The sequence below is a fragment of the Ciconia boyciana genome, chromosome 10 (assembly GCF_034638445.1).
Source record: "Ciconia boyciana chromosome 10, ASM3463844v1, whole genome shotgun sequence".
Taxonomy (NCBI): domain Eukaryota; kingdom Metazoa; phylum Chordata; class Aves; order Ciconiiformes; family Ciconiidae; genus Ciconia; species Ciconia boyciana.
In genome coordinates, this window is record NC_132943.1 from 40,961,437 (window position 1) to 40,987,089 (window position 25,653).

The following is a 25,653-nucleotide window of genomic DNA, read 5'->3' on the forward strand; positions in this document are numbered from 1 at the left end:
TGTACAGAAACCAAAAACAGAAAGCAAGGAGGATTTGTAGCTATTGAAACCCATGGAAGACCTCCAGCTTTGGCGCTAGAAGTTCCCATTTTTTCATTTCAATACCCCAAATTAACCATTGTTTAACATGCCCAGGGAAAAACAATGACACTGAGGAAATGAGTGAAGAGCTGTGAATCCAGGCATCCAGTCTCTCTGCAGCTCTGCCCTCTTCTGCTGTGTGACTTTGAATTTCATTAGGATTCACCTTGCGTAACTTCAGTCATCCACACTTTTAGTCATCCAGACTCCTTCTAACCAATGGAGAGATGCTGACCATTGACTTGGCCCAGGAAATGCCAGTCGCTCTGCACTGACTGAGGAGGACCCTTGAGGAGCCACCAACCCCAGGATCCCCCATCCTGCCTGACGGGCTCTCTGGTGGAAGGCATGGGGCCCACCTTAGCTCTTCAGACTATCAAGCTCTGGCCAAGGGGGATTTTGAGGCTCTGACATAGCAATTATGGAGCAGCCTCTCACCTGAAAACAAAGATGAGCAACCAAGGACCTTGTATGCAAGATGCCCAGATTTTCACTGCTCCATTAACCAGGCAGGCCTCAGAGTAGCATGTTCCCCAGGGGTGTGCCAGAACCAGGCAGCCAAGGTGTAGAAACAACCCTGGCTGGCATGTCTCAAAGCAAAAGCTACTTGGCTTCAACTGGAACATCAATGAAATTGAAATGCCTCCACCGAACATTTCAGTTTCAACAAACCAACATTCCAACAAAACATGCCCATCCAGCTCCACACTGCAGATCCACATGCTTTTGTGGGCAAAAACTGTTTCTTCATTTTCACCTGTTTCCCAATTATGTTTGATGACTTGCAGAGAGGACACCCATTCTGGTTGGCACCTGGAGGATCTACTGAAAGAGCAGTCACTGCAGAACAAGTGTACCTCAAACAAAAGCTGTTGGGGAACATTTGCCACTTCCACCCAAAGCGTCCTGAACCGCTCACCACAGTGGCAGATCAGCACGCCGGGCTGCTCTTGATACAAGTCTTACCCACTGACACCCTGCAGGACCTGACCCACAATCATGCAAAAAAAGTGTCTTTGCTCTGATCTAGGTGAGAAGAAGCATTTTTCTCAAGGAGCAAAATTCTCTTCTACTATTGAGCCTGGATCAATTGACACATTACTGATAGCTGTCCTTAATATGAACATTTTTAGACTGTCCCATGTTGCAGCCCATATTCTCATTTCTAAGTGTTCAGATATCTGAGACTATATCTGTTATAACAGGTATCTGAGATATATCTGTTGGGGACACACTTACACATACACACACGCATGGCTGCTCCCTCCACCTCAAAGCAAGTTTTGCTTTACAGCTGTAACACCCAGATATATTCATATTCCCTTACAGTCTGAGAGATGAGATGTCATTAAGCCTTGGCAGCAGATCTTCTGGTGTGTACGGTGTGCCTTTACATCTGGCATCTGAATCACACAGCACGGTTTGCAGGAATGGGAAGAAGCCTGCACTAGGAAGGTTTCGGGGTGCAAGATAACCTGGAGGACGGAGAAGAAAGAAAATGCCATTATTATGATGTGGACGTACACTTTTTTGCCATGTGTTTCTATCAGTATGTGCTATTTTCTCTTCCCAAACCACGGGCTTCATTCTCAGTGTCACTGAGGCTCTTTTACTCCACCCTGGCAGCGCTATCTGCCAAATCCCACTAGAAGCCCCTCCTCAACACTGACAAAGCCATGAAAGGCTATTTAATAGGAAAAAAAGAGTCAAGCTATTTGTTTGTAAGATACCTGTTGGTCCCAAAGCAACTGCAGATTTCCCCCCTCTGCTCCAAAATGCAAGGAACAGGCAAGAAATTACAAAAGCATACTAGGTTTATGATATCCTAATTCTGCCTTTAAAAAATAAAATAAAATAAAAGCAGGCACATGGCCAGAATAACCAGAAGCACCCATAAAAGCGTGTTCTCCAAGGCTTGGTTGGATCAGTTTCTGTGCAAAGCCACAAGCTTCAGTTTCAAGCCAGGTTGTTAAAACAGGGCTCTGTCTCAGCTTTTACCACAGGAAGGGGCAATGGATCCAGGACCAGACAACCTCCTTTGCTTTTTGTGCAAACATGCCCAGGGAAGGAAGAGGAGCAATCTATCACCACCACCCGCTCCGTGTCTCCTGCCATCTCAGAGCAGCTCCCGTACCATCTGCTTGGTGACCTGTGAAGCTGGCAGCCAGCGCTGAGGGGTGAGATGTATGTCCCTGTCTCCCATTTCTGCAAACACAGAGTGGACCTGAGCAATTAGAGCCTTTAGTATTTTATGTGCCACTTGCCCCGTGCTGCTTACTGCCAGCCTGCAGAGTTCACTGGCTGCTTCTCCTCTCACTGACAAACGCTCTAATAAATCTCAAAACTCTTTTGCTGGATCACAGCAACATATTATTTAAAATAATCATTTGGAAAATTACCTGGCAAAGGACATTGCTATTATTTCTACTGTGGAAAGGAGCCAGATTTACAAAAGGCCCGCAGGCAGGCTTGTGGTAATTGATTACCTTGCTCTTGAGTCTCCAAAGACAACCTGTGACTCTTGCCCAGGCACAGCTTTATCTCTTAGCCCTCCAACAAGGACGCCATACTACATTTGTACTACATTTATTAATTATAGTGCTGGTCAAAAAGCAGATGTTTCCAAAGGGGACGGCAGTGCTAGGTGGAGTAGTACATGGCTGTCAGTCTCCATGAAGGAGACTGGACTTTCCTGAGCTCTCCTCAGCGTGGTTGGTCTCAGCCCATGAGTGTGCACTGCATTTTTGGGTCAAAATGCAAAAGCTCATGGTTTAGCATGGGAGTTCCCGCTGCTTCGGGCCGCATAGCAACTGGCAGAGAGGACTGCTGAGACCTGCAGAGTCAAAGGCACCCATTTGGAGTGTTGTGATTCTCTTGTATACCTCAGCAGAGAACTGACCTAGACAACTAAAGGAGATACCCTACCAGAAGAGAAGGCTAGAGCTCTACCTGCTGTGGGAAGCTCCCCCAACGCTCACTGCATCCCCCAGGCCACTGGGAGTTACGTGGCAGGCTGAGCCAGCTCCCAGTAATCACAGGGCACCAAGGAGAATAAAAGACCTCTCTTGTCCCTACAGGCAGTCCTTCGGGTGTTGGGGCCAAAGGACCAAACATATGCCACTCTAAAGGTTTTGAAGTGTAATTAAGTCTGCTGCCCATGAGGGAAACTTTAGAGTAGGGCGCTTTAATCTGGAAGCATCTTTGTGTGAGTATCCCCCGCCGTGTCCTTTGAGATCACCAATTACAACCCTGCAAAAGGCGTTTTGCACACACTGGCATTTTTCTCTCATCTTCCTTCTGATCTCCCGCACCCTCATTCCTACGCAGGAAATTGACTCGCACCCCAGTCCAAAAATGCACACCACAGACCTCACTTTATCAGTGTCTCTACCAAAATGCAGCTTCAAAGACCTGGGAAGTCATGAGGTTCAGGATGGAGAGCATAACCACAATGAAGTGAGACGGGTAGGAGCTAGGAGTGAAACAGCTACGCCCTCCGCAGCCATCCACATCTACCAATGACAACCAGGGCCAGGAACCAAGCTCATGTCTCTTAGGAGACCTGGAGCAGCTAAAGCCATGTAACTCCTAGCTGGAGAGCAGAGTGAGGAACACAAGGATGGGGCTGGGAGCTTGGGGAGCACTGTTCTTCTCTGGAGAGATGCGAGATGTTTAGAGACAATTATGCAAGAGATCCTGCTGAATCCAGAGCAGGGGAAGACACTTCCTTGAGATATAAGTAGCAATAACAAATTTTAAAACTGGACTCAAAGGTGGCACACTTTGAACTAAGTGGACAATTAAACCGATTAGTTGCTGTATCAAGAGAGGTGTACAGTGTAAGAACAAGGTGATGATATTAGCTCTTTCTTTTCTTTTCTTTTGAAACAGCAGCCTGAAAAATAGAAAGACAGGAATTCATAACCTGAAGTTTGCAAGTGTTGCTACTCATGGTGGTGGCACAATGCCTGCGAAGACATCACCGGCTCAATGCGATTGAGGTATTCAGCAAGGCTCTGCCAACTCGCATCAGATGTTGAGCAGTTTGCTGGCACCTGGTTACAACCATGGGGCCGGATCCATCACTGAGTCACTGCAGGCGTGAACTGGTGTAACCCCATGATGTTCTTGGCACAAAAACAGTGGAAATGCCAGAGAGGTCTTTTCTGGAAGAGGCCTGAACTCTGACAGCAGTCAGAAGTTTACTTCTCAAAAACTTAAGGAAGTTTTTCAAGAAAGACCACGACACAGAAAAATCTGAAATGTCTGGGCCAAATTCCCATTTGGTGTAAGTTAGACCTATGCTGGTTCTTAACCCTGAGTATCTAGCACAACCATGCTCTGTGTCAAGCACACAAATAACACACAGGCTGATACATCAGGATGAAATGAATTGTTACGTTGGCTCTGCTGCCTGCATTGACAAAATCTCCACCAACTCCAAAGAAAGTTTAAAGACCTGGTTCAGATGCAGGCACCCCTTCCACAGACACTGGGAGATGAATCCCACCCTTGCTTTCTCGCATGGCAAGCTGATGGTGCTGAAGAAGCTACACTGTGCACACTGCCTTCTTTATGCACCGGCCCCACCAAGCCAAGAACAGGGTGGCCAGGCTGGTGTGACAGGTCTGTCCTTCAGGGGCCACAGAGGCCAACAGCTTAATTTAACAGAAGCCGAGCAGCACAGCCACAGGAAGCTCAGCTTCCGACTCTGCTGCCTCTGGCCAGCGTGCCCGAGATCAGAGCAGAGCCAGAGCGTAAGGCACCATGCAGGAAGCATGGCTGATTTGGGAGACCAAGCCCCAGACAATCATAGTGTACCCTCAGTGCTCTTTCCTGTCACTCTCTCACCCTGCAAAGGAAGGAATTTACTGATGAGAAGGTGAGTCAAGAGATTAATGCACTCCCTGGTCCATCCTCTCACCCTCCATCCACTTGCTTGTGGTAAGGAGACATGACTCCACGGAGCCACACGGGCTGCTCTGCCCACGCACACGAATTCATTACCTGTGTCGGCCCGTACGCCACTGCAAGGACAGCTGTGAAGAAAGCTGGCTCCTGACTCCCTTCGATGCTTCAGGAGATGTTTGTAACTACCTGTCCCTCCCTTGGCTGAGATTTATCCAGCACATCAACTACATTAGTACACAACGTAAGCACTAGCTAGGAAACATTATTGAAGGAAAGTTGTAAGCGCTCTGCAAATTTTAAAGGACAGTCTTTTGATGGGGATAGTTTCGCAATCTGAAACATAACACTTATCACCATTAGTGACTTTTGTAGTATTTCTACTGTTGGGAATCCCTTCAGTCTTCCACACGCTGCAGAGGGCAGCTCCTTCTCCCACTGAAGTCTATGGCAATGCCACATCCAAGGAATATGGATTTCCCTAGCCCTGTAGTCCCCAACTTTATTATCCCACACCACACGATAGAGCAGATCCACAATACATGACAATTTTTCATTCTCCCCACTGCCTTTAGCTTTAAAACTCTTAATTTCCTAAAACTACAATTACCTTTGGAGGGTCCCACTACACTGCCTATGAGCCAAGAGGGAGAGATCACTGCACCCACTGCTGCCCCATGTCTGAGCTGAGAGGTCACCCTAGCATATTTCTGGTCAAATTGACTTGTCTGCAACCAAAATCTGAGCCCAGATCTGTGTCTTGTTAGTAAAGACTGACTTCTGGGTTTGCCAGCAGCAGAATCCCAAGCACAGAGGCTTTTGCTGTCCCCTCTCACTGAGAGCTTTGATTTTCTATCACCACTGAGAGAAGGGCACCGAACCTGAGGAAAACAAGACAGGCATCCCAAAGGGCAGAAGAGGCCAAGGGCTCAGCGCTGCATGGGCTGGCTGGTTCTCCCTGCTCCGTAGCATCTACTACGCCAGCCACATCCCCAAGAGCTGAAAAGAAATCAGGCATGCAGAGCAGTAATAATAAACACAAGATATCTATAATACATGCATGCCATTGGAAATTCTGGCATTTCCACATTTGCCTTCATTCGGAATAAAATGAAGAAAATTACTTTCTCTTACTTTCCTGAACGTTGTAAATTCCAACATACTTCCCTTCAACACGAGCAAAACATTTTGTTTTCTTCAGGTACAGGTGCTTGGTATAATAGCAATGAAAAATGTCAGGGTAATAATAAACGTCATACAAGAAAGATGAAAATTACTATTTCACTACGATCTATAAGATTAATTGAAATTGACTGAAATGTTTAAATCTAAATGGACCATGTTTTATGTTGCCACATTGATTTTGCTGCTTTCATCCCACTGAGGTTTCAGGCATTTACACTAGCTGAGTCCAACCATTAATTTCAAGGAACTGGGCGTTTCAGCAGACCGCAGGCACAGCACCATGAACGCAGCCCCCCACGTCACCCGCTTCAGCCCGGGGCAGTGAGGCTGCCTGCCCCAAAGGAGGTAAGTGCTGGGAGGATAGCAGCCATTATTACCCATACCAGAGCAAAGGACAGTAAATAAGTAGTATCTTCAGGTTATCACTTCTTATATTTATTATTACTGCTGTGCATGAAACAAGGGTATAAAGATAGGACCGCGTCCACATTCAGTACAGGTTACACTCTGGTTTACATCAGCCAGCGGCCTCTCGTGTAAACTAGCAACCAGTTCACTCAATGTGCAAAGTACCTTCCTTCCCCTCAATTCCCCAGTCTCAGCTCTGCTACTCGGATAGACGCTAACTACATTGTGGCCCCCTAATTTGACCATGCAAATCCTCTTAAATATAACGGAGCTACAGAGACCATATCTTTTGCTTTCAGAATATCACCCATGCATTCCTTCTCCCTTTTCTGCCCACACTATATTTCTGGTTTCAGGGTTTCCTACCTAGCTCTGCCATCCATCCTGCAAAAGCAGACAAAATGTATATTCCATTTTATCCATATCAAAGATCACAGAATCATATAGGTTGGAAAAGACCTTTAAGATCACTGAGTTCAACCGTAAACCTAACACCACCAAGACCACCACTACACCATGTCCCTAATGATACCTAAGATACGGGATTTCCATTATGAATGGCTACTTCTTAAATAAATTTGGGTACATGAACTGTATTTTCTTCCTCCTTTACCATTAATTTAAAAAAGCATGCTGAGCTTTTCTGTTTTCTATCCACCCGTAGTTTAGTGTCGTATCACTACCCCTCCTTGGGCATGAAAAAATTCTCTTGGCTTTACATTTCACATACTCTGATACTGCATATACCTTATGCATTAATTCCTTCCGTATTTCTTCCATAGTTCATAAAAAATCCATACAAATCTCAACTCCCCCACTGGTGAATTAAAGGCATTAATGAGCAAATGACTTCATTAGGAAGTATTGTGTTTAATTGAAAATGCATTCAATCATTGCTAAATCATTCAAAGAGACTTAATAACTGGGACTCTTCAGCAAAGAAAAAGATGGCCAAAAAGTGGTTTGATAGAGAAATAAATAAAATCATTATCAGTAATGAAAAGGGTGAGTAAATGATCATTCCTCGCAACACAGGGACAAAGAAACACAATGAGATCATGAGGTAGCAGGCAAAAGGGACAGAATGTACCTTTTTAACAAATACCAAAGCGTTGTGGAACTCACTGCCACAGGGTGGTGTATGCTAGAAAGCAGACATTCATTTAAAAAATAATTAGACGAATTGACAAAAATAGATTTGTCAGTGGCTACTAAATATGATCACTTGGATTCAATCCCTTCAGCTTCTGGCTGAAGAAACCTTAAACCTTTGAAGATTTTTCTAGTGGAGGGAACACTCCATGCTTTGTGTTCCTACACGCTCTCTCAATCAGCCCCGAGCAGCAGCAGAGGGTCTCACCCAGAGTGGCAATTCTGACTGTTTATCAGCTGTGCTTTATATTTATCTAAGAAGTTACAAAATATAAAATGAAAATATTTACTGCTGTGGTGATCTCCCAACTTTCTAAGCAAAATGTTTAACTATATTGTGTACACACAACCTTCTCGCTTCCTTTCTAGTCTTTGCCATAGTCACACAGCATTACTTGAAACTTTATTCCTTTGCTTTGTAAAAGAGCCAAAAAGACAAACATGCCTGTTTCATGACATGACGACGATACTGTTTCTCTTCAACCACATGCAACTGCCTATTTCCAGCATTGTTCACATCTATTTATCAACAACAACTTAAGCTGCCTATTTTTTGTAGGAAAGCTTTATGATAATGCTAGGACTTTTGATCTCTCTCCAAAAACTAAACCCTATCATCATGTCTTGGATATTAGGAAAAATTTCTTTACTGAAAGGGTGGTCAAGCATTGGACCAGGCTGCCCAGAGAGGTGGTAGAGTCGCCATCCCTGGAGGAGTTCAAAAAACATGTAGATGTGGCACTTCAGGACATGGTTTAGTAGGCAGGGAGGTCTCGGGGTGACGGTTGGACTAGATGATCCTAGAGGTCTTTTCCAACCTTAATGATTCTATGATTAATTTTGAAGCAGGGTATTTTTTACACACATGGAGAATGGTCCAAATAGCCAGCTGGCCTATCCCTTATCTATGAAAAGAGAATATTTAATTGCCATGGTACTTGTATGACTGTGACATTCATGCACTCTGAAACTCACATCTGACCTTGAAGCTGGAGAATGGGACCTGCATGTTCCTAGTTACCTGGGAATGAGGTCTTTAGTGGGAGCAGGACCAGGACACAAATGCCAGCTGAGACTTTCTTTTACCTTTTTCACACCTGCAAGATCAATGTCCACACCAGTCCCATGCTTGTTGCAAAAAAAAAAAAAACCACCAACCAAAAAACCCCAAAAAACCAAAAAGGGGTGAGGACAGTAAGCGTTACAGTTCCTGGCAGCACAGCCCAGATCTTATTCAGTTTGTCCAAAGCCCATAGCACAGTAGTAATTAGCCCTACTGATTTTAATGGGATTACTCAGACTTCAGGTTAAACGTATACTTAAGAGCTGTGCTGGATCAGAGCTAATGGTTTGCTATTGCACTCCCTATTGCACCATCTCTAGGCTGTTGCCTTTCATATCACAAAGTCAATTTTTAAAACCACTCCGGAGCTAACAGGTGATTTCTTTCACCTTATTTTTGGCCAGCCAGCAGAATGGCCATTTACGTCTGCAATTTCACCTGTTGAGCAGACAGCACTGAAAGAAGAGGTTCCCTGAGCTCACCCCAAAGCTGCAAGACACCAAACAGTCTCAGTATCTATCGTATCAGAGTAATTTTTGTTCTTCTGCGAGCCTCCATCACTGCTGTATGTTAGGACAGGTTCGTGCTGCAAGTTGGCACACAGCAAGCTCAAATACACACGGTGCAACATACTGCTGCCTGCGCGTACCAGCACAGGTCCGGACAGCACGCAGTGCGGGGAAACCTGCCGGCTGGGCCCTGCACCACATGCGTTCATTATGACGATCAGGTGCTAGTCCAAGTCTCACCGTCCCTGGAGCACACACATTCCCCCACTGCCTTCTTATTATGCTTCAAGCACTGTCATCCTTGGCCCTCTTTCCCTCAACTCTAATTTGATTTATTTTTTTTTTTTTATTTCCCCCATACAAATCATTAGGTAACAAAAAGATGTCGTGAGCAGCTATGACACATCCACCAGTTCACCCGTGTACCACACAGCCTACTGTGATTTGCAAGCCATACACCCATTACTCGGCTCACTATTTTTTGAAATGAAAGCTCAGCAGGACCCCAGATAACTCCATCCAACCCCCCAGACACCCGGTGGGGCTGGGTGAGATTGGAGAGCTTGCATTTTTCACCTTTACAGCACTAGCATCCTTGTTTTCGCGAGTGTCCCAATAACACGATGTCCTCAGTTGTCTGCCTACGACAGCGAGATTGAAGCAGCAGACAACTGGCTACAAGACTCCTCCCTGTGTTGGTGGCCTCAATGAAGGAAGCATTTAATTGCCTAATTCTTCCCTCGAGCATTTCAGGCTCTGCAAATAAGACAACCAGCCAGAGCAGACAGCATGTACTTCCATGCTTATTAAGACTAGGCAAGCTAGTTTTGCTCGCCCACAGACCTTTACCTTCCACCCCCTTATTCAATAAATTAAAAATCAGCACTTGAATTTGAATGCATTGGGTTCACGTACTGATCAGGGAGATAGATCATAAAGACCAGAGAGCATAAAAATTGCAAAGGAGCAGGAGAAAAGGCAGGTGTTAAGGGAGGAGAAAGAACCCCCAAACCAAACACAAAGAACAAAGGAGGGGAGATGGAAACGTTCTAAGAGGTATTGCAAATTCAGGTCAAGATAGGGAAATGACAGAGCTGATGTCTGGACCGTGGGCAGAGCTGATGGGGAGGGATCGCACTGGAAGTTGACTGCGTTGTGGAGGGATGCTCCACTACCTGAAATACAAACATACCAAGAGAGAGGAGGAACTGTACACTAGCCCTTTTCCTATAGGGCTTTTTAAAGCAATATTTAATGCAAACAAGGCTAACTTTGTCTTGTAATAGAGCCAACTTGCTCTTATCTGTATGAGCAGGAGGGCACTGCACAAAGAGGACCTAAGAAGAGAGTCGGAACATTTCCCAGCAAGAAGCTGGAACCTAACAGCTTAAATCCATATCTAGACTCTTGAAAAAAAACCTGCACAAAAGTTGTGTGTACTAATCCAATGTCTTTCAATGCCGAGTGCCTCCAGGTAGCCTCTAGAGTCCAGGTTTAGATTCTTTAACCAAAAGCGACCTCCTTTCCAGAAACACAGACATCAACAACTACTGACTTCAGTCCAAGCCAAACTGCTCAGCACCTTTGGAAAAATACTTCTGCCCTTCTAGGTGCCAGCATCTGGGTTCAGATGCTTCAGGAAGTCAGTTAAAATTAAGTGACTGCCCCAAGGCCCTGTTGTAATTCAGTGGGGAGGAAAAAAAATACTGGTAACTCAGGAGTTCTCGTCTCCAACTCTAAACATCCTTCAGTCACACCTCACAAGGTGGAAGAGTCCGTAGAAAGAAATGGAGGTGTGGAGATTTATGAAAAGGGAGGCACTATAAACATCACAGCGCTCTGTTTAGGCTATGGGTCTCCAAGCTAAGTGAAAGCTTGGGCAAGTCGCAGGGAACTGTATGGCTAGGCACTGCTTATGTATGGAAGGAGATCAATGTATATGTCTATTCCAGCAAATGGGGGGATAATTAATATAATTCATAGCCCCCTTCAGCACTGTTTCAATGAAACAGAGCGTTATATGGCAGTCCTGTTATATGTTATATAGTGCCTCCAGTTATATGTGCCTCCCTGGCACAACAAAATGAAACAAAACAAAGTTCATACCAAAGCAAGGGGGGACCTGATGAGGCTATTTTGCTAATCACACTGCAGTTGAGCACAGACAAAAATCTGGTGTTGGGCTGTCTAGAAAAGGGGAGAAAACTGACAGAAAAGAAGGGGAGGAAAATGAAGCGATGTGAAGGAAAACGAGGAGTGGGGCTGCTCCACCCCAGGCAAATAGTGAAGGAGAGCTGGAAGTCTGATGTGCGCTTGTCTGTACACAAAGTAGGTTGAACTCTCGGGGTAGATTAGGCCTTGCATAAATATCCATGACTTATCCAAATGAATGGAGTGGCCTGTGTAGCTAAGCCACCATCTCAACTCCCTGTAATTAGCATGGGAACCTATTAATTCTTCCACACTACTGGGAAAAGAGATGAGTTCAGGTCCCTCCAACTAGGAAGCAAATTCCTTTAAAGTGCCAGCATCTTTTCAGAGCTTTCTCATCTCCAGGATGGTATCTCAGAGGAAGGACAGTGCTGTGGCCCACCTTGTGCCATGCCATCCGCCCTCACGTGCATCCTGGCACCCACAGCCATCACTCACATTGAGAATTAACCCAGCTCAAGGGCTTTCTCTGTTAACTGTGGGACAAAGTTAGTTTAAGGGTTTCTGCATCAGAGCAAGATGCTGGGATTGAGGCAGGGAACTGTCAGAGCTAAAAGTGGTTTGAGGTCCTTAGTTACGCAGACCCACAAGGGCGTAAGGGCGGGTGATAAGGATGGAGGGCGATGGGCACTGCCTGCCACACACCTGGCAGAACAGACACCTCGCACCCATCGCAACCAGCTGCCTTATCCCCTTTCCCAGTGGTATGGGAAAGGGGATACTATCTGCATTTATCCTTTTCTAAGCTATCTAGAGCATCCTGCCTCTTTCCTCGACACTGCCCTGACGAGGTAACTCATGTCTCAGTTGCCTCTAACGCAGTAATAGTGCTCAGCACAGAAGTCACAGGAAAGTTCCATCTGCAGGTACAAGCCACAGCCTCTCTCCTAAGGCATCTCAGATCTGTGCTCTCTGATTCATACTGATTTTTCCAACCAATTCTGGACCTGTTCAAATCCTAGCTACTGACCACAGTAAGACGGAATGGAATATAGGTCAGAGACGCTCCCATTCTGGGCCCTCTCCCAGGAGCACCGGAGCCAAGAATGAGAGCAGAGTACGAGTATCTGCTCCTGTGCAGTGTTGTGCCACATGGCTCTGGCTCTAAACTAGACCTAAACAGCTATGCTGGTACTGGCAAACAGTCTAGTGCTCAACTACTACGATATTCCCCCAGAATATTGGCTGCAAAGAGCAGCCTTGTGGAGCACTCGGCTACTGAGTCCATCGTGAATATCTCTAACTGAATGCAATACACCCTGCAGGCATCTCCACCGGGGTGATGAAATCTGGGTGGAAATTCTGAGCAGACGTGAAGGGAAAAATGTGCTTCACTGAGAAGAGTTCAGGCAACAAATTCCCTGGAAGAAAGAATTTGGTGGATTTTAAGACCAGACCCGAGAGCACAGCTTCTTTCCATGAAGAAGGATAAATATCTGTGAATGAGGCATGGCTTTTGCAGCCCACTGGCTGTCCCTTGGAAAGCCGGGGGAGCAGAGCCCTGGGTCTAGCAAGAGAGCAAGGTTTCTACCACATCTTCTCCAGAGCACTAAAGAGCAGGGTTTCTGAATGAGCAAACTAACCACACCCAAGAGAGCTTCTACAGAGAATAATGATGAGGTCAAACTGACAGGAGGGGAGAGAAGGAGAAGAGAAAAGGAAGAAAGCGGGTGGGGAGGGCGTGACAGGGTGTGACAGTGCTAGTTAAAGCAAGGAGTATAATTGGGCTTCTCTGTAGACTGAGTGGGTTGAGCCCTGAGGGGCAGATTGTATCTATCTCACACAATCCCCATACCTTGCAAAAACCTGCAGTAATGGAAAGGGACTTTTGTCCCTACTCATTCTAGAAAACAGGTGATGCGGGCACAAAAAACTGGAAGATACCATCAAACCCAGTTCACTGGCTTTCACGCTGTAAGCTTCTAATCCAGAGCTTCCTATTCCCCATGTATGCCACAAAACACATCCCAAAACCTTCTAGCAAATACAAGGGCTGTAATAAAAAGGTCAAAAGCCAAAACTGCGATGAGCATAGTAAGTTGGATGGGGATTTTGTTTGGTTAGACTCTCAGATCATCACAGGAACTGGGTATGCATAGAAAGAGAAATCTGTCATTCCTCCTGACAATAACCTCTGCTGACCTGGAAATACATCAAACATGCCTGGAAGAAAGAAGAGAGGTTGTTTGTTTTTTTTTTCTTCTTAGATACTAGATGCTTTAGTTGTGAAGAAAATTAGATATCAGATGAATTTCAGCTCCTTGTTTTCCTCAGTTCTTAGTTTTCCTGTGAGCATCCTCTTGACTGGTGACATTTATTTGGCATGTCATTTCCCTTCGGAGTTCAGACTGGCACAAGCTCCCATTGCATTAGGTGCTACACAACATAATTCAAAGCAAGCAACTTGCTCTTGCAGGAAGCTCTTGCCACTTGTTCATTCTTGGCTGATATTTGCTAGGTAATTTCTCTACATAATCCTCAATCTATTGAATGTGTATTAGACATCCTTCAGAAGAACTCACTGTCTCGAATTTGAGCTGTTTTAATTGAGCAAATAATAGATTTCATGATATTTCTGTGGCCCTGAATACATGAGATAAGCTTACAGACTGAGATCTTCTGTGAGGTTATCTCTAGGCTTCAAAACTCAGCATCTGAGTAGCTTATTCTATCTCTGTGCCATTGATTCTGTGCTTCCTGACTTTTGTCTACCTGCAATAATCTCTTGACAGCAGAGCTGGAAACAGCTTCTTGTCACTACTTAACGATTGTGTCTTTTAAGGCAGGCACTAGAACTCAGCATAAAGTGGATTTTATTCCTGTTCAAAACGAACAAAAAAACCCCCCCTCCTGTAATAGTTTTCCTAGATGTGTCCACCCACCTTTTTTTTTTTTCCATCAGAAAAGAAAGTTCCCAAATTATTTCTCTTTTGCTTTTCAAGCAAAAAGTTGATACATTTTTCCAGCTGTTAAAAAAAGAGGGTAATTGTCAAGTGGCTATTCTTATTTAACTAGGAAAGCAGCAGAAACTGGCTGTTCGATGCTCTGGTTAACATTCTTCTCCATCCCCTCGGAATTCTTAGATGGTCTCTGAACATCTGGATCACAAGAATACACTACAACCATTATTTTCCAGCATAAAACCTCTCTTGCGATAGAGAGTTCCCATCATCCACTTCTAAGAGACACAGACACCTACTCGCATACTTACTGAGACTTCTCCCAAAATAGATTTCATCTATGGAAGAAAAGGGAACTAATCCAAAGATACTGTCCAATCTTCCCCTTTCCTGCAAAGCACAACTGATGGACCTACTTGCTGTTCCTAAGAACATTCCTTCCAATCCATTAATTCAGAGATGCAACCATCCAGAGCAAACATGCTCCAAATAAATACACATTCAAAATAATAGCCGTGTAGAGTCAAAGAATAAATATTTTATCATCCAGCTGGCTCTCTTGACATTCATCTTATCTGATTTATCAAGGACAGGAAGTACAACCGATGGAGCAGCATGGGAGGACTGCTATTTCCACACTTGGCAAAATCTGGGGTTTTCACAAAGTACATGTTCTGTCTTGCCTGCTCCAACTGGTTCAAGGGAATTTGGGACAACCTAAAATACATAACATGCCTAAAGAGGCCTTTTGCTGACAGCAGATGGGCTTGGGGCTGAAAGACCACCCTAACACAAATGTCCTTCTCCATTAAAGACTTCCCGTCATACTTTCAGAAAGTCACTTACTCTGGCTTTCCATCCCTGTCTACAAAAGGAGGTATGCAAACCTTTAGTCAGATTAGGCTGCAAGCTCTCTGGGACAAGGGCTACCCCAATTGTATATCCAGTACTTGTCACAACGTGGCCCTTTCTCACACATCGTACAGAAGCAAAGACTTCTTATTCAGAGAATCACACACGTCACTGGGTTGAACATTTCCAGTGCACACACGTCATCAAGTATAGATCCCTCACAACCACATTTTACATATCTGATAGCTACAAACTCTGGAAGCCAACTGCTTGTCCTCACTGCTGCCAGAGTCAGTCTCCTCTCGCCCTGTATCAGCCTCCTTGCCCCAAATATAAAAATCCAACATTGCCTGTGCCAGGGCTTTGCTCTTGTCAAGTCGATGATAGCCTCATGCAGGTTATCCATAGAGGTGTCTCCTATGAATCAGACGTTGCAAATCTTTTAGTAAGGCTAATTTTTGAGGGCCTATTCCTACCCTGTGCTGGGAAACTATGGCTTTCACCAATAGCTCTCTGCACAGGTTTCTGCTGCAGCACATGGATGTGATTCAGCAGACTAGATGTGCAACATGAAGCAAGAATCTTGCATACACTTTCAGGGCCTCTGCAATGATAAGGGCAAGGAACGCCTCTCCAATGAGCAGATAACAGAGTGGAGCTCCATGATTGATTTCTCCCAACACAAAGGTAGGCCATCACTGAAAAGAGGGACCCAGCCCTTTCACCCACTCCTCTTCCTCCCTTGGGACTGCACTTGTGAGGCCACAGAGCAGAATCAGGGATTTGATCCAACTAAAAATTAACACTTTGGAAAGGAAAAAGGCTTCCAACTGGATAAACTCCTTGCTCTGTTTTACCATAGAACTTCATGAACAAATGTGGCCAGGGTTGGGGGCATGCTTCTTCTGATGGTGATAAGGACTCACTAAATCAGTGGAAGTTTTCTAGAGCAGATTCAAGCACACCCGTGCTCCGAGATGTAGACACGTTCTCCTGACCCAGGAAGCAAGGCTTGTAAGTGAAAATGACCTTGTGTAAACTCTTCACTCATTTAACCACCACCAACTATTCACCCACCCAAACTGCTGCTCTTTGACATGCTAGAAAGGGCTCACATACACCATCCATCGGGTCACAGGAGCCAAACAAGTTACCACTCTTCAGCTGAGCCTTAGTAGCAAGCTGCCTAAGTAGGTGCTTTTTGCCTGTAGCACACACAAGGTAAAACCTTTCATGTTGACCAGCCTCATGTTTGTTACCTCACCTTCATAATCCCACTTGAAGTCTATGCCCTTAATTATTTTACTGAGTAAGATCTCCCCCAGCTGTCCTCTTGTCCCTCAATTTATCATGTAAATCTATATTGCTGTCTACAACAGCAGTATCTGAGTGCATCTTGATGAGACAGTTCTTGAAAGTTGTTTTCTAATTACAAATCTAATTTGAAAAAAACATAAACAGAGACAACCTCAGAGGAACACAGACATTTTATTTACAGCATGCTGCATCCCAGGAAATCTCCACTAGAAACTACAAAGAGCCAAATTTGTAAAAGTAACAAAACACATCAAATTAACGCATCAGTCACTGAAATGAGAACTAAATCCCAAAGACATAAAAACAAACCAGTTACTTACAGTTTGGCTGTGGTTCTGGAGGGAATCTGAGACGGGTAATGGCCAAGATTATGAAAACAACCACAGGCCAGGAAATTAAAATGAACGACCATACCTATAAAACAGCAATGAAAATATATCGGTTACGTTTGTCGTATTGATGTGTCTCAGAGCTCGTCTGGAATGTACAAGTAGTACCCTAAATGACTTATAGGATGCATTGTAAATCACGCCCGTCTTGGTATGCATACTATTAAAACCCAAGTATTATCTATGCAGGAAGAAAAACTACATAAGATTTCAAGAGCAAATAACAAGCCTGAAAATAACACAAGCCTTCCTGTGTTTCAGTTTGGCTGATAATTACGGGGGACAGTGTTTACACAGCTTTGAGACACTGCTATGTAATAGTAAAACCACACTGAGAAGTACAAGACTTTTGGATGCACTGATCGCAAGATAAAAGAGCTGAAGTGCAAAAGGTTGGTTTCATTTTCAGTGAATGGCCCTGCTCAAACGATGGGTAAAGATCACTTTGATTTGATTATACCTCAAAATTAAAGTGTTTGACAAGTGAATTGACAAGTCTACAGCATTTTTTTTTCCCCAAAAGTTTCACTGTTCTTCACAAACAGTAGTTCAGCCTCACAGTAGAGCTGAAAGAAAGGATTTTCATAATAGCCATTTACAAGATGTGGAGCTCAAGCGTGGTGTAGGAAGGGGTTTATGGAGTTGTGTAACCAGGCAGCTGGAGAAGTCACATATGAACACCAGTCACCAGGATCTCTCATATGAGCTTCTGACCCCAGCAACCCAACTCCCTAGCACCTCTCCATTTCCAGACTGTAGCAGTCCATATAGACGAGCTAGGATGGAAGAGAGATGATGCAAAAATGGCCTAGTACAGTGGAAAAAACACAAATACTTACAGAACTCCTGCCTCTGACATGAGGGTTGACCATTTCAATGGACAAGAATGAAGAAAATAGTCTGCTAATCACCTAGTGTAGTAAACCAGTCTAGGTAGGAGGCCCAAAGTCAGTCTTAAAACTACAAACCTTGGAGTTTTGTAATCCAGGAAAATGCAATTATTCAAATAATCAACTGCTTTTGCACTAGCCAGCTAGCTTGCTACCATGCTTACTCGATTAGAGTTTTCCATCCATCAGTAGTTAAGCTCAAACTACTCTGTGCTGCAAAATTGCCGTGCTATCTTCATGCCAATTTTTGAAACTGCAAAGATGTCTTTCTTCAAAATCATCCCATTTTTCATCATTGTGTTGCTACTTTTTTCAGATCAGCACATATTACCCAAAACTGTTTTTCCAAAGTAATTCCAAGCCCATAACAGTGTTTTCATTTCCTGTAACACTTACTGGAACATAAAAACAAACAAACAGACAAACAAATCCTGGAGAGCAATTCAGCTTAAAGATGGTTGTTTTAAAGCGACTCCATCCCTATCACCCCTGATGAGATGACACAGCCATGAAAGTAGGAACAAGATTCATGCCCCAAAATAGGCAACTGACAGACATCAAACCATGAGGCACCTCCCCACACATCCCTTCAGAGAGGGTACTCCTATAATTTCAGCATTCAGCAACATTTTAGCTTTTACAGACAGTACTCTTCCTGCCTTTTATGTATACACTGCCATTTATAACAAGATTCATCGCTGAAACGAACATCTTTTTATATTTTTTTGTATCACATGCTTTCCCTATAATCAGTCCCCAGACACACTGTTTAACTTTGATTAATTCACATGCAACGGTATTATTAACGTATCGTCCTTGTTTAGTATCATGTAGGCTAAAGTAAAATTATGGGGTAACAGCACAGAAACTGATATTAGTCAGAGGCTGCCTAAAGGAAGGGCAAGAGATCTGTCATATTCTTGGGGGAAGAAATTAATACTGATTGTCTCTACTCAGGGTAATCTTTGGAGCTCCCCGTTTGGAGCCAAAATGGTGCTTTTACTCCCCACTTTCCAGACAGCTCTTCCCTTAGTATCTCTGTCCTTTGATTTAATTTGATTTAGTAGTAGCTGGGTACATCAGTTGCAACATAACAGCATTCCCACTGTCCCAGGCATTTCTGGTTAACAAAAAGAGGACAACCACCCTGGCCAAACTGATTGCAGGTGGAACATGTTGACTTGAAAGGAGCCATAACCAACCTCAATGTGGCTCTTGGGACATTAAGCACTGTGCTGTGATGTAGGTTGCATAATCCTTTGGTTGCTGGATTATTTCCCTGCTAAAAGATTTAACTGCTCAGACCTTACTTAGTATCTCCGGACACTGGCACATTTTCTCTCCCTCCTGCCTTTGTTTAAATAACCAAGCTGGCTAGAAGTGGCAGATGGAAAGCAATGGAAATGCAAGAGGCAGTGATTTCTCCAGTTCCTCTTGGAACGCAGGCCACACCTTGCCCCTGAGAAGGCTGCCTCCTAAACTCACGATCATTCCTTTCTCAGCAGGAGTAACCTGTATTGAGGCACTCCCTGGCCATGGATGCAGAGCTTCAGCTGATTTCAAGAAATTGACAGTCAAGCAAGCTGTAGCTCTCCCCATACCACATAGGTAGAGGCACTCTCTCCAGGGGCTCTGCAGAGAGCTCGCAGAGGAGATAAAGTGTAAAGCAAAAGGCAGAAGCAAATGTGTTTGCCAGCCCTGGAGAGGCTGATAAACAGAGCAGGAAAGCACTAGAGTCTGCAGCGGGAGGATGGGGGCTGCCTGGTGTCAGACCATTCCGCGACATACCGATCAGCCCTGGCAAGGGCAGCCAACACCACTGCAGCGGCAGGAACCACCTTCACTCGTTATCAGAAACCGAGAAGCACAACAGAACGCTTCCCTTGCAAAACAAGCACGCTAAAAAGAGAGCTTTCTAAAAGCCAGGTCTGTAAGTGTAGTCAGATTACACAGGTTAAAACACACAAGCAGCAGGAGAGAGAAATCAGGATGTGTTTGGGAGCAGAGATCTGGGTTTACCTCCTCACACCCTCTCCAGACTGAGGAAGCTCCCTAATTTGGAGCAAGAGAGAGACATGAAGGAGGGTTGCAGGGAATGCTTGCCATATAATAATCAGTAGTGGCCAGATTTTTTATTTTAATTGACATTTCAATTCTACAGAATTGATACTTCAACTCCACAGGAAACCAGAATTAAAGCAAGTGAGACTGTATGGTCAGAAGTACACGTAGGGCTTAGGTTAGCATTTACTCTGGGTACAGAAGAGCTGAGAGAAACCCAAGCCTTCTGCTTTTAACAAGGCTGTTACAACTTCTCTTGAGAAATTAGAGGTAATTTATTGGCATTCCTCTGCATCTCAGAAAGTCTCCTGTATCCTCAGCACCAGCAAAGGATACGCTACTCTATGGTACACAGCATGTCCACAGCTCCTATGGAGGATCACAAGGAGTCAAATGAACTCAGCACCTCTCTGAATCAGGCTCCAAAACAGAGGCAGGACAGGGCAGGCAAGAACAGACCTTGCAGAAGCGTGCGGTGATATGAGGCCTTTCGCTCCATCCTCGTATCACACCCTCCATAGCCCTTTCTCTTCTGTCAGCATTTTCTGCACCTGCCAAGGCTTCCATTCAACCAAAAAGTTTAAAACCATCACATTTGGATTACTAGCAAGAGGATAGGTTGCAATACAAGTCCATGAACTGCAGCATGCTTCTGCTGAAATTACAGTGCAGCTGTATTGAAACCAGCCTGGGACAAAACTACTGAGCAGACTTTGCCTGGACACGCAATGCTACCCAAAGGAACATTTGCCTCCCTGATGCTGCTGCAGTTCACATTGCTCTCTGGACATTGCTGGCAATGCTTTATCTTTTGGAAAGAAAGACTATTCAGGGTGTTTGATTTACAACACACTGTACTGTACTGCACTGGAAATCTGTCCTCCCTACATTTCTCAGAGCTACTTTTTTCTTTGTCTATCCTTTACAAATGGCTCTATATAAGAGCACCCCCCATCGCCCCCAAATCCCAGGGACTCCTTGGAGCTGTACAGAGACTGTAGGGTCTGCTTACATGGGAGCAGGTACAAAACTGCAGCCTTAATTCAGGTCCACCCATGAGTTTGTGCATGACTGTTTGCACAGATCACTGCCCGAGGAAACAACAGTAGCATCCGTGGTAGTCAGTCTAGACTCCTGAGCCCTCATGCACGAGCTCCAATGCAAGAGTCACCTTCACTTCCATGCCATTCCCTTCCTTCCCTCTGCCTGTATCACCAGCCTTCAAAATATTTCTATTTTAATACTGTGACCTTCCTTTCCTGCAGTGCCTCCCTTGCTCCTCAGCTCCTGTGATTTCCAGGTCCCTCTCCTCTACTACTTTGTTTTCACACTCACCGGCTGCCTCTTGACACTCAGCCAGTTCTTCCACAGCAGGATCCTCAAGTGCTGAGAGAGCGCAGCCATCCTTGGCTGACCCAACCAAAAGCGACCAGGCTGCGTATTCTTCCTCCCCAGGTTTAGGAGGCAAAAGCAGAGGCTCTAACCCAAATGGGCATCCAGTATCCAATATCCAAGCCCCTGCCGCTTCCCCACAGCATAGCTCTGAAGCAGCTACTTCATCCACTTGTGGCTGCTGTACTCCCAGTAACTGTAGCTCTTGTTCTCACAGCAATAGCTACTAGCAAATTCAGCAGGTTATTCTTCTCCAGGCAGGCAGGCAGACGCAGCAGCCTGCCTCCACTTGTGTTAATTACAATATCCAGCCTCTCCTGGCTGCTCGTTGTTCAAGCCCTAACCGATAAAATGGATGGCATTCCAAAAAGATGCTTGTGCTTAAACAAAAGGTGATGCATGCCTCCTCCTCCTCCCCATGATGAAATTACCTGTCTGCCCACACACCGCTTCTGCTGGAGAGGTGTCATCAACAGCAAAGAGTTAGGCCGCTTGCCAGGCCAGTCCGACTTCCCCAAGTTCACACGGAAAGGCTGGGAAGAAGAAAGTATCCACAGCATGCATCTTCCTGGCATTGCTGATTTGGAATTAGATTTTTTTTTTTTAATACTTTCAAATGTCTCAAACCTACCCATCCAGGGAAATTAAATGAAGGAGTTAAAAAATATATATAAATGAAAAATCCCAGGGACTGTTCTAATTGCTCAGCTTCCTGCATCTTCCTTTTCCTCTGGGAGATCCGTCCTGGGGTTCTCACCGATTCAATATATCACATCAAATCCACTGGGAATGGGATTGCAGGATCAGACCCCACAAAGATTTCAGAGCACTAGCATAGCTTGGACACTGTTATTATTCAACTGATCATTGAATTTTTCAAGCTAGTGGTAAGATATCTAAAAAAACAGCTAGAGATGAAAGGAAAGAGTAAATTGCAGGTACAGATGGAAACAATGACAGCAGAGGGGACTGCTCATTGCACCAAGGACTATAACAAATCTGAGTTCTGAAACCAGATACGGACTTGTTTGATGAGCTCTGGTCATCCAGCAGAGCTCTGGTCCCCCTCGGGAGAGGAGCATGTACACTCAAGTACCCCATCAGGTAACACTGAGATCATCCTCAAAGTACCTAGGCCATGGAAGACTTCACTGTTCTCAGCATATTTCATGAGAGATCAAAAAAGATTCTCCTACATGGCATTCCTTCCAGCCACAAGCTAACCTTGTGCCTCAAAAATGAAAGACATCTTGAACGAGTCCTTGCCAAACTTCACCCAGGGACGAAAGCGGAGGCGGCAGCCCTACCATTCAGAATGATCTTGGAGCAGAGGAGCTTTGATCTAAGGGTTGTGAAAAGCACTGAGTGAAAGTAAGAGAGAGGGGAAGAGAGAGATGTGGTACTCAGTGAAGAGAAGCAGCTTCTCTGGACTGCTTAGGAAATACTTCAAAGGTGGGAACAGCAACAGAGATAGAGCAGTCTCTGCCCCACATACCTTCAGTCTAAATAGATTGGACATTCCAATGGTGGGAGTGGAGCTGGAGCTAAAGTGAGCCTAAAATGCTTCCCTGGTATCGTTTTGATAGCGATGGGAAGAAACCCATATGTCTAACCTCCCAGCTCTACATTCACATTTTTTTCTACCAAATGTCCTTAGGAGAGAGAGGGATCTCGTTCGGGTCCGAGACAAGAACAAGCACTGCTCCTCAGGACACTGTTCTAGTTCAGCTAGATGTAAGAGACACAGCCGAATTCATTGCATTTGGTCCAAACACCATTTGCAAACTTGATTCACTTCCTCTCTGGGGCTGAAAAAAGAAATCCAAATATAGATAATTCTGCTCTGAGGGGGTAAGAGAGAAGCAATTTATAATTTCATCATTCACTGCTTTGCCAAGGTCTTTTAAGGCAAGCGTCTGATTGCTTCTTTTTGGTATTCAAACAACTCTTTCAAAAGAACACTGTGATTTAGATAATAATTTTCCCAAGCAAATGCACATCCTTACTTCCTTTGTGAACTGAGTCAACAAACATTCCCCTTGGGAAGTACCCAAAGGGTAATTTGTTCGAGTTCACCACTGTAAAACCAGAATAACTCAATGTCAATTGGCTCTCGGAGCACCTGCACTCAACTCCCCAAACACCATACTGTTCCAGTTCGAGAACACAAGATGAGAGCTTTATTAAGCCATTATAACTTTTTGCTTTTTAATTCCCTTACTTAACAATTCCTGCAGATGGCACAGGAGGCTGTGCAACTACATGGCCACTCCTGGACAGTGACCAGGGCAGACAGATGTCCCAGTGACAATGCAAATGTGCATATAGGCAGAGGAGCAGAGGAGGGAAAGGCCAAATTCTTCCTTCTCCCAATAAATCCTCAGTTGGTTTATTCCCCTGGTTGAAGAACTAGGGCTCTTCTGGGCTGAGGGGCAAATTGTCAGTTCAGATCCCACAGAAGAAAAGCGGAATCTGCTTCTATAACTGTGAAGCTGACTGAGGAAACCCTCAGGGGAGCTCTGAACTGTGATTTCATCCAATGCAGGTCTTTAGAGACATGACTGTCACATGTACTGCAGTGGTGGCTATGGCTCACAACGCCATCCAGGGGCTGTAGCCTCCAAGGCAAAAAGACTCTCCCCATGGACCAAGAACTCACAAACTCTGAGACCTTCCCTTGGGACGTTCTCTCAGGTAGAGGAGTTTTTACTTCAATAAAAACGAATGCACTCATGCTTCCCAGGTGTGCCAAGTTACCTCTATGAGAAATGAAAGCTTAGGGAAGTAATGCAAGACAGAATTGGTAAGAGAAGAGGATAAAGTCCATGAGTGAACGATCTGCAAGAGTGCTGGAAACATGCTTGCAGGAGGACATGCCCTTATGGGTCCTGCTGTACCAGGGCCAGCAGCTGTGTGTGCCGCACGCAGCAACACTGTGCAATGCAAGGGAAGGATCCATGAATAGAGAAAACTGTCCTGTGGAACAACTGCTGCACAGGGCCACGCCAAGGGTGCAGGGGCTCTCTCCAGATCTCACGCACTGGGAGGATGAGAAGAAACGGCCAGCCTTATAGTTAATGTTTCACTAGTTGCTCGGTCAAAACAACAAGTCCACACACCAGAAAGCTAACAGCACTGTAAAACATAAACAGCTGTCTGCTCATTAACATGCTTGGCTTTTAAACACAGGGGTAGCTGGAGCAAATCTGACAGGGCAGAATATTTACCCCCTTGAAGTCAGGGCCAGTCAAGAAAAAACCTATTCTGCTGGCTACCAGAAAAAAACCCAAACCAAAACACTAGTCTTGGAGTGACTGTGCATGCTACAACTAAACCACAGCAGAGACTTCCAGAGGCACACAGGTGAACAGTGGTTAGGTGCCCTCAGGGGCCCAGAGGAGGAGAGATCACACCAGCAGTGAGCAAAGAAGCATAACCAGATTAACTACCATGCAGGGAACTACATGCAAAGCAGAATGAACCGAAGGAGATCTGCAACAGGACCAACGGGGTAATGCCGTGACTCATGAAGAGGCAGGACTCTGAATTTGGTACTTTCCTCTTACAGAGTTTGCAGTGTCTTTAGTTACCAAACTTAGCTCAGGAGCAAGTCCAGACTGTGCAACAGATGGGCTTTCCTCATGGCTTGTGTAAGCTAATACTGACCAAATGTTTGACACACTCTCCTTAGAGATCTCAGAGATGCTATGCCTAAGACTTTTGCTGTGATCTCTTATCCACAAACCAAGCCAGGCCAAGGACTGCTGAGTGAGCAGCTTTCAGCCCCACACTCCTATCTGTGAGCTATAGGGCACTCGCAGACCAGTGCTGAGCAGACCTATCTGCTTAAGTGCATGTGTACATGTCCTGTTAGGCTGCACTTTGCTAAGGTCGCATGAAGTAGCGAGGCACTACAACATACAAATGTCACCATTTGTACCAGAACAGAGAGGTGCAGAAGAGAGCAAGAAAAACCTTCATGCAATGGGTACAACTGATTTTTCAGCTCAAAACCCTTGGCTGCTCATTTTCACAGAGTAGCCCTCTATCAACGGGCAGGCCCTGAAATCAAGTCCAAACTTTAGGATGCTGTGAAACCAGAATGAGCAGGAATCAAAGAACATCACACGCCCTTGCAGCACCGAGGAGGTAAAAGTTAAGTCTACGGCCAACGTAAAACACTGCCTTCCTCACAGGTAGAGAGGCAGTTGCCTGAGGACTTGACAGCATTAGGCAACATGGTGCACAATGCTGGAGGATGCTGAAATGGCGTAAGACATTGTGCAAACTGGAACACCATTTGCTAAATGATAAAAAAGGCTTTTGTTGAGCAGC

The 25,653-nt window shown here is 44.9% G+C and overlaps 1 protein-coding gene across 1 annotated transcript in view; it reads right to left on the minus strand.

Moving 5' to 3' along the window:
* ABCA12 (ATP binding cassette subfamily A member 12) overlaps nt 1-25,653 on the minus strand; it is a 117,562-nt gene that overhangs the window by 67,995 nt on the left and 23,914 nt on the right. The window contains exon 3 of the mRNA XM_072874057.1: nt 1,409-1,528. The gene's annotated coding sequence lies outside the window, so the exon portion shown is untranslated. The remainder of the gene's footprint in view (nt 1-1,408; nt 1,529-25,653) is intronic.